The following is a 14,244-nucleotide window of genomic DNA, read 5'->3' as shown; positions in this document are numbered from 1 at the left end:
AGAGCAGGCCCAAGCATGCACTGACACATTTTGCCCTTCCATACTAAAACTGTCTTCACTTACAGGATCTGTATCCCTCTATTCCCTTCCTATTCATGGAATCATCCAAGTGCTTCTTGAATGCTGCTATTGTGTCTGCTTCTACCACCTCCTCTGGCAGCACGTTCCAGGCACTCACCACCCTTTGTGAGAAAGAATTGCCTCACATCTCTTCCAAACGCTTCCACCCATTCAGGGGGAGGTGATGGCTAGTGATGGTTCAAATCATGCCATGCAGATGGTAGAATTTGAATTCAATAAATATCTGGAATTAAGAATCTAATGATTATGAGTCTGTTGTCAATTGTCTGAAAAACCCATCTGGTTCATTAATGTCCTTTAGAGAAGGAAACTGGCATCCTTACTTGGTATAACATACAATTGACTCCAGATCCACAGCAATGACTCTTAACCTCCCTCTGGGAAATTTAGGATGGGCAATAAATGCTGCCAGGCCAGCGATGCTCTCATCCCATGAATGAATAAAGAAAAAAAAAAGCCCCCCCCCCCGCCCATACACACACACACACACAGCCTTGAACTTGAGCCCCTGAGTAATTGACCCATCTACCCTGGCAAAAAGCCTCATACTTTCTACTCTATCCATGCCATTCACAATCTTATAAATCTTTATCAGGTTGTACCTCATCCTCCTGCTTTCCAGTGAAAACAAACACAGTCTATCTATGATTTGGAGATGCTGGTGTTGGACTGGGGTGTACAAAGTTAAAAAATCACACAACACCAGGTTATAGTCCAACAGGTTTAATTGGAAGCACTAGCTTTCGGAGCGCTGCTCCTTTGTCAGGCGGTAGTGGCCTACTATCACCTGAAGGAGCGGTGCTCCGAAAACTAGTGTGCTTCCAATTAAGGATTAGTGGTACTGGAAGAGCACAGCAGTTCGGGCAGCATCCAAGTAGCTTCGAAATCAACGTTTCGGGCAAAAGCCCTTCATCTTAAACCTGTTGGACTATAACCTTTTGTTGTGATTTTTAACAGTCTATTAAACTTTCTTCATGGCTAAAATCCTCCATACCAGGCAACATCCTGGTAAACCTTTTCTGTACTCCCTCCTAAGCATCCATATCCTCTGATCGGAACTGTGTGCAATATTCCAAGTGTGGCATAAGTAAAGTTCTATAAAGCTGCAGCATAACTTGTTTATCCTTATACTCAATGCCCCTTCCAATGAAGGCAAGCATACCCATTGGCCTTTTTTACTCCCTTATCTACATGCGCTGCCACCTTCAGTGATCTGTGAACCTGCACACCCAGATGCCTCTGCATATCAATACTCCTAAGGGTTCTTCCATTCACTATAATTTCCATCTGTATATGACCTTCCAAAATGCATCACCTCACATTTGTCTGGATTAAACTCTATCTGCCATTTTTCTGCCCATGCCTCCAACTGATCTATCCTCTGAAGATCCTCACTATTTGCAACTCCACCAATCTTTGTATTATCTGTAAAATCATTAATTAGACCAGCACTTTTCCCTCCAAATCATTAATGTAAATTACGAACTGCTCTGATCCCTCTGGAACACCACTAGTCACAAACTTCTGTTCTGAAAAGCATCCTTCCACCACTACCCTCTGTCTCCTCTGACTAAGCCAGTTCTGTATCCATCTTGCCAACTCATCCCTGATGCCATGTGACTTCATCTTTTGTACCAGTCTGCCATGAGTGACCTTGGCAAAGGCTTTACTGAAGTCCATATAGATAACATCAGCCATTTTCCCTCATCAATCATCTTAGTCACCTTCTCAAAAAAGTCGATCAAGTTAATAAGACACAATCTCCCCTGCACAAAACCATGTTGCTTATCGGTAATAAGTCCATTTGCTTCTAAATGTGTATAGATCTTGTTCCTGAGAATCTTTTCCAATAATTTCCCTTCCACCAACATGAGATTCACAGGTCTGTAGTTTCCAGGATTATCCTGCTACCCTTCTTAAACAATGGGACAGCACTGGCTGTTCTCCAGTCCTCTGGGACCTTGTCTGTGGCCAAAGAGGATACAAATATGTCTGTCAATGCTCCAGGAATTTGCCCTCTTGCGTCCTTCAATATTCTGGGATAGGTCCCATCACAAATGCATTAAAGTGGATAAATCCCCAGGACCTGATCAGGTGTACCCTAGAACTCTGTGGGAAGCGAGGGAAGTGATTGCTTGGGCCTCTTGCTGAGATATTTGTATCATCGATAGTCACAGGTGAGGTGCCAGAAAACTGGAGGTTGGCAAACGTGGTGCCACTGTTTTAAAAAAGGTGGTAAGGAAAAGCCAGGACTAATTTAGGGATAGTCAACATGGCTTTGTGCGTGGGAAATCATGTCTTACAAACTTGATTGAAATTTTGAAGTAGTAAAAAAAAGGATTGATAAGGGCAGAATGGTGATGTGATCTATATGGACTTCAGTAAGGTATTTGACAAGGTTCCCCTTGGGAGACTGGTAAGCAAAGTTAGATCTCATGGAATACAGGGAGAACTAGCTCAAAGATAGAAGACAGAGGGTGGTGGTGGAGGGTTATTTTTCAGACTGGAGGCCTCTGACCAGTGGAGTGTCACAAGGATCAGTTTTTTTGTAATTTATATAAATTATTTGCATGTGAACATAGGACTTATAGTTAGTATGTTGGCAGATGACACCAAAATTGGGAGTGTAGTGCACAGCGAAGAGGGTTACCTCAGAGCTCGATAAGGTCTTGATCAAATGGGCCAATGGGCTGAGGGATGGCTGATGTAGTTTAGATAAATATGAGGTGCTGCATTTTGGAAAAGCAAATCAGAGCAGGACTTACACACTAAATAGAGTCATAGAGATGTACAGCACGGAAACAGACCCTTCGGTCCAACCCATCCATACTGACCAGATATACCAACTGAATCTAGTCCCACCCACCAGCATCCGGCCCATATCCCTCCAAACCCTTTCTATTCATATACCCATCCAAATGCCTCTTAAATGTTGCAATTGTATGAACCTCCACACTTCCTCTGGCAGCACATTCCATACATGTACCACTCTCTGTGTGAAAACATTGCCCTTTCGGTCTCTTTTATATCTTTCCCCTCTCACCCTTAACCTATGCTCTCTAGTTCTAGACTCCCCGACCCCAGGGAAAAGACTTTGCCTATTTACCCTATCCACGCCCCTCATAATTTTGTAAACCTCTATAAGGTCACCCCTCAGCCTCCGACATTCCGAGGAAAACAGCCCCAGTCTGTTCAGCCTGTCTCTGTAGCTCAAATCCTCCAACCCTGACAACATCCTTGTAAATCATTTCTGAACCCTTTCAAGTTTCATAACATCTTTCCAATAGGAAGGAGACCAGAATTGCATGCAATATTCCAACAGGGGCCTAACCAATGTCCTGCACAGCCGCAACATGACCTCCCAACTCCTGTACTCAATACTCTGACCAATAAAGGAAAGCATACCAAACGCCTTCTTCACTACCCTATCTACCTGCGACTCCACTTTCAAGGAGCTATGAACATGCACTCCAAGGTCTCTTTATTCAGCAACACACTTAATGGTAAGGTCCGAGGGAGTATCAGTCCTGCTAAGATTTGCTTTCCTCTCATTTGCAGCACCTCTCATTTATCTTAATTAAACTCCCATGTGCCACTTCTCAGCCCATTGGCCCATCTGGTCAAGATCCTGTTGTAATCTGAGGTAACCCTCTTCACTGTCCAATTTTGGTGTCATCTGCAAACTTACTAACTGTGCCTCTTATGCTCGCATCCAAATCATTTATGTAAAGTAGAGGACCCAACATCGATCCTTGTGGTACTCCACTGGTCACAGGCCTCCAGTCTGAAAAACAACCCTCCACCACCACACTCTGTCTTCCACCTTTGAGCCAATTCTGTATCCAAATGGCTAGTTCTCCCTGTATTCTGTGAGGTCTAATCTTGCTAACCAGTCTCCCATAGGGAACCTTGTCGAACGCCTTACTGAAGTCCATATAGATCACATCTACCGCTCTGTCCTCATCAATCTTCTTTGTTACTTCTTCAAAAAACTTTTTGTGAGACACTTTTTGTGACCATGCACAAAGCCCTGTTGACTATCTCTAATCAGTTCTTGCCTTTCCAAATACATGTACACCCTGTCCCTCAGGATTCCCTCCAACAACTTGCCCACCACCGACGTCAGGCTCACTGGTCTATAGTTCTCTGGCTTGTCCTTACCACCCTTCTTAAACAGTGGCACCACGTTAGCTAACCTCCAGTCTTCTTGCACCTCACCTGTGAGTATCGATGATTCAAGTATCTCAGCAAGAGGCCAGCAATCACTTCTCTAGCTTCCCACAGAGTCCTAGGGTACACCTGATCAGGTCCTGGGGATTTATCCACTTTTATGTGTTTCAAGACATCCAGCACTTCCTCCTCTGTAATATGGACATTTTGCAAGATGTCACCATCTATTTCACTTCTTTCAATATCTTCCATATCCTTTTCTACAGTAAATACTGATGCAAAATACTCAATTAGTATCTCCCCCATTTTCTGCAGCTCCACACAAAGGCCGCCTTGCTGATCTTTGAGGGGCCCTATTCTCTCCCTAGTTACCCTTTTGTCCTTAATGTATTTGTAAAAACCCTTTGGATTCTCCTTAATTCTATTTGCCAAAGCTATCTCATGTCCCCTTTTTGCCCTCCTGATTTCCTTCTTAAGTATACTCCTACTGCCTTTATACTCTTCTAAGGATTCACTCGATCTATCCTGTCTATACCTTACATATGCTTCCTTCTTTTTCTTAAGCAAATCCTCAATTTCTTTTAGTCATTCAGCATTCCCTATACCTACCAGCCTTCCCTTTCACCCTGACAGGAACATACTTTCTCTGGATTCTCGTTATCTCATTTCTGAAGGCTTCCCATTTTCCAGCCGTCCCTTTACCTGCGAACATCTGCCTCCAATCAGCTTTCAAAAGTTCTTGCCTAATACCGTCAAAATTGGCCTTTCTCCAATTTAGAACTTCAACTTTTAGATCTGGTCTATCCTTTTTCATCATTATTTTAAATCTAATAGAATTATGGTCACTGGCCCCAAAGTGCTCCCCCACTGACACCTCAGTCACCTGCCCTGTCTTATTTCCCAACAGTAGGTCAGGTTTTGCACCTTCTCTAGTAGGTACATCCACATACTGAATCAGAAAATTTTCTTGTACACACTTAACAAATTCCTCTCCATCTAAACCCTTAACACTATGGCAGTTCCAGTCGATGTTTGGAAAGTTAAAATCCCCTACCATAACCACCCTATTATTCTTACAGGTAGCTGAGATCTCCTTACAAGTTTGTTTCTCAATTTCCCTCTGACTATTAGGGGGTCTACAATACAATCCCAATCAGGTGATCATCCCTTTTTTATTTCTCAGTTCCACCCAAATAACTTCCCTGGATGTATTTCTGGGAATATCCTCCCTCAGCACAGCTGTAATGCTATCTCTTATCAAAAATGCCCCCCCCTACCCCCCACCCCCTTGCTTCCCTTTCTATCCTTCCTGTAGCATTTGTATCCTGGAACATTCAGCTGTCAGTCCTGTCCATCCCTGAGCCATGTTTCTGTAATTGCTATGATATCCCAGTCCCATGTTCCTAACCATGCCCTGAGTTCATCTGCCTTCCCTGTTAGGCCCCTTGCATTGAAATAAATGCAGTTTAATTTATTAGTCCTACCTTGTCCCTGACTGTTTGACTCGCTTCTGTTCTCAACTGTACCAGTCTCAGATTGATCTCTTTCCTCACTATATCCTTGGGTCTCACCCCCCACCTTATTAGTTTAAATCCTCCCGAGCAGCTCTAGCAAATCTCCCTGCCAGTACAGTACATTAGTCCCCTTCCAATTTAGGTGCAATCCGTCCTTCTTGTACAGGTCACTTCTACTCCAAAAAGAGATTCCAATGATCCAAAAGTGTGAATCCTTCTCCCGTACACCAGCTCCTTAGCCATGCATTCATCTGCTCTATCCTCCTATTCCTGCCCTCACTAGCTCGTAGCACCAGGAGTAATCCAGGTCTTACTATTCTCAGGAACCTCCTAAAAGTGAGAACATTCTGCACCCTCTCTGAGACATCCTTGATCCTGGCACCAGGGAAGCAATATACCATTATGAATTTTCGCTGCTGGGCACAAAAACATCTGTCTGTACCTCAGACTAGAGAATCCCCTAACACAACGTACCGTTATTGCATTAGAGCCGGTCTCAATACCAGAAACTTGGCTGTTTGTACTATGTTCCCCTGAGAATCCATCACCCCCTACATTTTCCAAAACAGCATACCTGTTTGAAATGGGTATATCCACAAAGACTCCTGCACTAGCTGCCTATCTCTCTTACCTTTTCCTGGAGTTAACCCATCTATGTGACTGTATCTGAGACTTCCACCCTTCCTATAATTGCCATCCATCACATACTGCCGCTGTTGCAAATTCCTCATCGCTTCTAACTGTCTCTCCGAATCGATCTGATAAGATTCGCAGCCAGCAGCATTTGTGGCAGATATAATCTGCAGTAACCCTTCAACTCTCTTTAAACTCCCACATCTGACAAGAAGTACATATCACTGTACTAAAGGCCATTTTTGCTCCTTCACAATCTACAGACCCAGAAATGACACCGTCTTACTCCTCTACAAACACTGCCCCAGGTTAAATTAATAGTTACGGCTTATATTTTAAGTTTAATCAAGAGACATATCTCCAAAAACATATAATCAAGAAAGAACCAACTCTACTTATTACTGCAGATTCTCTGTAGGCCACACTTAAAACAATGATTAACTTATCTGATTCTGTGCTGTGGACTTCGCCCAACAATTCCTCAAGATCAGTTGTGAATTTCACTGTTTGATAATTTTCCCAGATGCACTCCAATGATAAAGTCCTGGGGAGTGCTGCTTAACAAAGAGACCTTGGAGTGCAGGTTCATAACTCCTTGAAAGTGGAGTTGCAGGTAGATAGGATAGTGAAGGTGTTTGGTATGCTTTCTTTTATTGGTCAGAGCATTCAGTATAGGAGTGGGGAGGTCATGTTGCGGCTGTACAAGACATTGGTTAGGCCACTTTTGGAATATTGCTTGGAATTCTGGTGTCCTTGTTGGAAAGATGTTGTGAAACTTGAAAGGGTTCAGAAAAGACTTACAAGGATGTTGCCAGGGTTGGAGGATTTGAGCTATAGGGAGAGGCTGAACAGGCTGGGGCTGTTTTCCCTGGAACGTCAGAGGCTGAGGGATGACCTTATAGAGGTTTATAAAATCATGGATAGAGTAAATAGACAAAGTCTTTTACCTGGGGTGAGGGAGTCCAGAACTAGAGGGCATAGGTTTAGGGTGAGAGGGGAAAGATATAAAAGAGACCTAAGGGGCAACTTTTTCATGCAGAGGGTGGTGTGTATATGGAATGAGTTGCCAGAGAAAGTGGTGGAGGCTGGTACAATTGCAACATTTAAAAGGCATCTGGATGGGTATATGAATAGGAAGGGTTTGGAGGGATATGGGCTAAGTGCAGGCAAATAGGACTAGACTAGGTTCGGATTTCTGGTCAGCATGGATGAGTTGGACCAAAGGGTCTGTTTCTGTTCTGTACTTCTCTGAGTCTATGACATGTGGACTTACTACTTTAATACATTTTAAGATGCATAACACCTTTTTAAGAGCAACTTGGCTTAGAAACTCGAAATTCCCTTCCCTGAGATCATCCTCCACCAATTCCTTCTCTTTGGTGAATACTGACACAAAGTATTCATTAAGGACCTCACCTACGTCCTTTGGCTTCATACATAGATTCCCTCCTTTGTCCCTGACTGGGCCAGTCCTTTCCCTGGCTACCCTCTTGCTTTTTATATTTATACAAAGTCTTGGGATTCTCCTCAATCCCGTTTTCAAACATCTTTTCATAACTCCTTTTAGCCCTTTTAATTTCTTGTTTAAGTTCTTTCCTACTTTCCTTATATACTTCAAGGACTTCATCAGTTCCCATCGTCCTAGACGTTAATGTACGTTTCCTTTTTCTTTCTGACCAAGATCAATAACATCCCTGGATCATCCAAGGTTCACATACCTTGCCAGACCTATCCTTCATTCTCACAGGAACATTCCACTCCTGAACTTCCATCGACTGCTGTTTGAAACACTCCCACGTGCCCAATGTGGACTTACCCTCAAGCAGCCACCTCAAATTCTCCAGTTCCAGCCTCATTTGTTGTAGTTCTCTTTCCGCTAAGGACTGCTATTATTCCAATCCATGAGTATTTTAAAACTCACTGCATTATAGTCAATATTCCTGAAATGCTCCCCCACTGAACCTGCACTCACCTGGCTGGGCTCATTTCCCCCAAACCAGGTCCAGGATAACCCCTTCCCTGAAACCCACCTGAATGGTCTTTACAAACTCTGCCCATCCTAGCCCCTGGCATGAAATGAGTTCCACTTAAGAGAGACAATATTAAAATCACTCACCACAACAATACTGTGATTTTGTCTATATATTCTGCTGAGTGTTGGGTGGCACGGTGGCTCAGTAGTTAGTATTGCTGCTTCTCAGTGCTGGGACCCCAACTTTGATCACACCCTCGGGTCACTGTCTGTGCGGAGTTTGCACATTCTCCCTGTGTCTGTGGATTAGCCACGGCAACTGCGGGGCTGTGGGGATGGGTAAGGGTGTGGGCCTGTGTGAGATACTCTTCAGAGGATCAGTGTGGACTTGATGGGTTGAATGGCCTGTTTCTTCACTGTAAGGAATCTATAGTGATAACTGAGGGTGGGGATGTATGTGTGGGTGGGAGTGGGTTATTTTGAGCGTGAATGGTGGGTTTGCAGGATGGGGGTGAATGCTGGGTTTTGGTTTGGGGGTGGGGATGAATGGGATATTTGGGGGGTGAATGGTGGGTTTGAGGGAGGGAATGAATGGGGTTTTTTGGAGGGTGGGGATGAATGGTGGGTTTGGGGGTGGGGATGGGGTGGGGGTGAATGGTGGGTTTTGGGGATAGGGTGAATGGTGGGTTTGGGGTGGGGATGAATGGTGGGTTTGGGCGGTGGGGGTGGGAATGGGGTGAATGGTGGGTTTGGGGTGGGGGTGAATGATGGGTTTGGAGGGTGGTGGTGGGGGTGAATGGTGGGTTTGGGGGGTGGGAGTGTGGGTGAATGGTGGGTTTGGGGGGTGGGGTGTGGGTTGGGGTGAGGGTGGGGATGAATGGTGGGTTTGGGGTGGGGGTGAATGGTGGGTTTGGAGGGTGGGGGTGGGGGTGAATGGTGGGTTTGGGGGGTGGGGGTGTGGGTGAATGGTGGGTTTGGGGGGTGGGGGTGGGGGTGAATGGTGGGTTTGGGGGGTGGGGGTGGGGGTGAATGGTGGGTTTGGGGGGTGGGGTGTGGGTTGGGGTGAGGGTGGGGATGGGGGTGAATGGGGGTTTGGATGAAGGTGAGGGGTGAAGGTGGGTTTGGGGGTGGGGGTGTGGGTGAATGGTGGGTTTGGGGGGTGGGGGTGAAGGTGGGTTTGGGGGTGGGGGGGCGTTAGTGGCGTCAGTTTGATGTCGGAGTGAATCACAAGGGGAGCCGGTGACACGGTGGGGCAGGGGGTGGGTCTCACGCCCCCGGGGCTGGAGGGAGGGTGGGAGGGGGGTGTATATTTGGAGGTTGTGGGGGGGTGGGGGGGTGGATTGGCCCCGGCTCCGCCCCGCGGTGATGACTTGCTCCGGGAGGTGTCTCCTCTGTCGCTGCGGCTTTGATCCGGAGAATGTTCCGTCGGAGTTTTCACATCGAGCCGCCGCGGAGCCGGTTCACAGCGAGAACCCGCCGGAGGATTCCGGGATGGCGGTGAATGTCAGCATCGAGTATTGGTCAGTCCCGGGGACCGGGGGGAGACCGGGGGAGGGGGACCGGGGGCGGGGGGGGGACCGGGGACCGGGCACCGGGCACCAGGGGGGGGGAGGGACCGGGCACCGGGGACCGGGGGGAGAGACCGGGCACCGGGGGGAGGGAGGGACCGGGGACCGGGGACCGGGCACCAGGGGGGGGGGACCGGGCACCAGGGGGGGGGGACCGGGCTGAGCTGGAGCTCCCTGTCCCGGAGTCAGTCTCGGGTTCGGCTCCAGAAATGACCGAGCGCGGAATTTAATAAAAACCAAGTTAAACATCAAGAAAAATCTTTCAACTTTCCAAATACACTCAGGATTTGGGGAAGACGCAGAGAAACATCAGAAATAAAACTTTAGTCTTTCGTTTTGGGATTCAGGATCCATGTGTTAAATGTTTGATCAAAATGTTTAATGTTTTTAATGTTCGATTTCAAACTGTGAACAGAATCAGCTGGAACCGGGCACAGAACAGTTTATATTTCCCACTTCACACATTTCTGACGCTCTTTTGTCACTTTCTCCCCAGTTCTGGATGAGGTTTTCTCGCCCATTTCCTGACTCTTGCTGATGAAATCAGGGAGCAGGTTCCTGGTGTCCACGTTACTGGGTTTATTGGGCAAACAGGTGAGGGAGGTCTTTCTACAAGAATTTGTTCAGATTTTGGGCAGATGGTGGAAACAAAATGCTGGAGAAACTCAGGTTTGGCAGCTTTCCAGTAAATCATTGGAGTCGCAACGTTAAGTCTGTTTCTCTCTTCACAGATGCTGCTAAACCTGCTGAATTTCGTCAGCATTTTCCATGTTTTTATTTGCGCTAATGTTTTGTCATGGTCATAATTTCATAAAATGTTCTGTATGGGTCCTCCTTGGTTATTTGCATCTCTTCACTACATTACCCCAAAACCGCGCTGTGCATGTTCTCCAATATCCATACCTTCTTGTGAATATATATTTCGTTTTTTATAAGTAGCAGATGTACCCACTGAGGTAATTGTGTTTGAGTGTATCCAAGTACCAAGTTACCACTCTCATTTCTGATGCCTGACCAGACTCTCAGCTGATGAGCCAATTATATACAGCAGGTCTTTCAAAGGACCCATTGCTTATTGCATTCAAACTGTCCATCAGTGTTTCGGCTCAGACCCAGATCAGCTGACAACAAAATGGTACATTTCCATTTGTTGAAATACACTTGTACCTGCAGCTTGTCTCAAGTTCGCAGTTGTTGCACTGATTCATATAACTTCTGAACATTACTTTTCTTATTCATTCTTTCTCAGGAAGTTTTGAGGTTTCAATTAATAACAAACTGGTTTTCTCGAAGCTGGAATCGAATGGGTTTCCTTATCATAAAGATGTAAGTGTGAAAGCTTTTTGTAGAGATTCAAAACTAGAGAAACATTATGATCCAGTCATGATAATTACCAGCTGCCTCCAATGCCCTCTGACCCTGCACTCAGACCTTGAATGCCAGGTTCCATCACTTCTTGGGGCAGTGTGCTCCATGATGCCTGAAAATCTGGACTTGGCCTTTTCACAGCAGAACCCTCCCCCTCCCAGATGCCATCCTCAAATTGAGGACAAGCCACAGCTCCATCTACTACTGCACAATAGAGTGAAATGAGATTGTTTATCTGAGGAAGACATGAGATAAATAGCCTGTGTCAGAAATAAATCATTAAGAAAGGAATGATACACCACAATGTTTCTTGAGAATTGAACAGCTTATAAAATAATTAAATTGGTAGATTAATTGATTCTTGATCAATGAATGCATTTGTTTTGAAATAATTTTTAAACATTTGGAGGGCAGAACCAGGTGCTGGAATGATTTCAGAGAAGGTTTACTCAAATAATCCCTGGGATGGAGGGATTGTCTTATTGAAACATATAGAATTCTTAAGGGGCTTGACCGAGTAAATGCTGAGAGGATGTTTCCCCTCATGAGAAAGTGTCAGACCAAAGGACATAGCCTCAGGATAAAGGGACACCAATTTAAGACTGAGACAAGGAGGAACTTGTTCTCTTGGAGAGGTAAGAGTCTTTGAAACTCTTTGCCAACAGAGAGCTGTGGGGGTAAAATCCTTACATATATTTCAAGCTGAAAGAGATTATTGCTCAGTAGGGAATTGAGGGTTATGGGGAAAGGCAGGAAAGTGAATGCGCAAAATGTGGTATCTGCCTTAATCCTGTTGCAGGAGCTGATTGGCCAACCCCTGCTCCTATTTCTTACTTTCTCATTATCAGCATCCATCCATCCGGCAAAAATAAAGTCGACGCTGGTGGAGACACAGTCCATGTTTTATATAAATGACCTGTTAGACATTCTAAAACAAAATACCTTGCCAGAGCAATTATGGTAAAAATTCATTCTGAGGTATAGATGCGATGAGGCAAAGCGATTGAATTGGTGGAGGAGGAAGCTTTCTCAGTAAACTTGGATCCTGAGGGCCTGGAAGCATAATTTAAACAGATATCCCCCTGTTTCCACCAACCTTGGGTGAAGGTGGGACCAGTTGCTTGATCTTATCAAACATGTGGATCATTCTGAGAGTGTAGGACTGGATTATCTCAGACTTTAAATGGGAAAAGGGAGGAGATAGTCAACTCTTGACTGCAGTAATATGGATATTAATAACGTGCTGTTGTGCAAGGTTCTAGCAACTGACATGAACTTTTATTACTTACTGATGCTTGTGTTTTCCATCTTGGTTTATTTCCATCAGATCATTGAAGCAGTAAAATTAGCAAAACAAGGGGCGACTGTGGAGAAAATAACTTGCGAGGAGCAGACCCGGACTGAGAAGCGAAGCTGTGTCATCATATAGTGGAAACCAAATGATGATTAAACCCCTGATATAATCTGACAGCTTTCAAATAGTGAAGCACCATTCTGTTCATGACTGTTTTCCCCAAAAGTTGTCGGTGAAAACATGATGAAACATCAGAAGGTGTGCTTTCCTAATTTGGAATCTGTTCGTTTTTCAGGTGTCGGTCTTTTACAGAGAGAAAAACTGGTTTAATATCATCACAATTAAATTGTATTTATCTAATCATTCTCATCCTGTTCTCATGTTAAGCAGAAAACGAAATGATTCAACGTCTTATTAAGATCACTCAGAGTTAGCAGCCAGGCCACTCAGCTCAACTGACTTCTGGGCTCCACCTCAACCTTCAGGAATCTCTTCAAGCTCAGTGCTGAGGTCAATCTGTCGAATTGCACTTGCTGTTAAAGCCGATGTCACAAGTTTATAACATCAAAGGCTGACAATGTAAAACCTTCCTGAATGGGAGCATGGCTTTTCTGTAGGCACTTGAGAGACCACATTATGAATGTGGGCTGAGTGGCCCATCTTTCACATTATTCCCTGTGGAGTACAGTGTATGTGGGCTGTTAAATATCCCAAACTAAAAGTCAGAACTTGCTGGAGAACCTGAGCAGGTCTGGCAGCATCTGTGGAGAGAGAAAGTTTAATGGTTTGAGTCCAATTGAAGAATCCTATCTACCTGTAAAATTGATAGAGGCAGAAGCACTCGCTATTTCAGAAGTAATTAGATGTGCACCTTGTGATGCTCAGACTTTGGGCAAAGTGCCAGAAAATGGAACCAGAAGAAGTGGTTCTTCCCAATGACTGAAACCCGATAGGGCCAAAGATCCTTTTTCTCTGCTGTAGATTTCTGAATATCAGACTCTGTCCACAGATAGTGTCAGACCCTCCTAAATGTCTCCAACACTTTGTGCTTGTTTCAGAGTTTTCATATCTGCACTATTTTCTATTTAATTGGCATCATAAATATTTGATAATGTCCAGCAATAGAGACAGAATCTATTTTTTTTACTTCTGATTAGTTTTGCTTTCATTTCTGGACTGAACACACCACAATTAAATAAATATTATTTTCACACCAAATGCCTGTCTGTTTTTAAAAATTAATATAAGAGATCATGATGAATAAATATGTCCCTCTGAGACAGGCAAGAAGGGGTAAGATAAAGGAACCTTGGATGTCGAGAGCGGTGGAGCTTCTCGTCAAAAGGAAAAAGGTAGCTTACATAAGGTGGAGGAAGCTAGGGTCAAGCTCAGCTCTAGAGGATTAGAGGCAGGTGAGGAAGGTGCTCAAAAATGGTCTGAGGAGAGCCAGGAGAGGGCACGAGAAAGGCTTGGCAGAACGGATTAGGGAGAACATAAAGGCATTTTACACTTATGTGAGGAATAAGAGAATGGTCAAAGAAAGAGTAGGGCTGATCAGGAATAGCATAGGGAATTTGTGTGTGGAGTCTGAGGTGGTAGGGGAAGCCCTAAATGAGTTTTTTGCTTCTGTCTTTATGAAAGAAA

The 14,244-nt window shown here is 44.8% G+C and overlaps 1 long non-coding RNA gene across 1 annotated transcript; it reads left to right on the top strand.

Annotated features, from left to right (window-relative positions):
* Nucleotides 1–9,755: 9,755 nt before the first annotated feature.
* Nucleotides 9,756–11,264, top strand: LOC140469125 (uncharacterized). Its single transcript, XR_011955967.1, has 3 exons — nucleotides 9,756–9,890; nucleotides 10,435–10,532; nucleotides 11,188–11,264. It is a non-coding gene; the product is annotated as an uncharacterized lncRNA (long non-coding RNA).
* The last annotated feature ends 2,980 nt before the right edge of the window (nucleotides 11,265–14,244 follow it).

The sequence above is a fragment of the Chiloscyllium punctatum genome, chromosome 48, assembly GCF_047496795.1.
Source record: "Chiloscyllium punctatum isolate Juve2018m chromosome 48, sChiPun1.3, whole genome shotgun sequence".
Lineage (NCBI taxonomy): Eukaryota > Metazoa > Chordata > Chondrichthyes > Orectolobiformes > Hemiscylliidae > Chiloscyllium > Chiloscyllium punctatum.
This window is presented reverse-complemented; position numbering and strand designations above follow the sequence as displayed.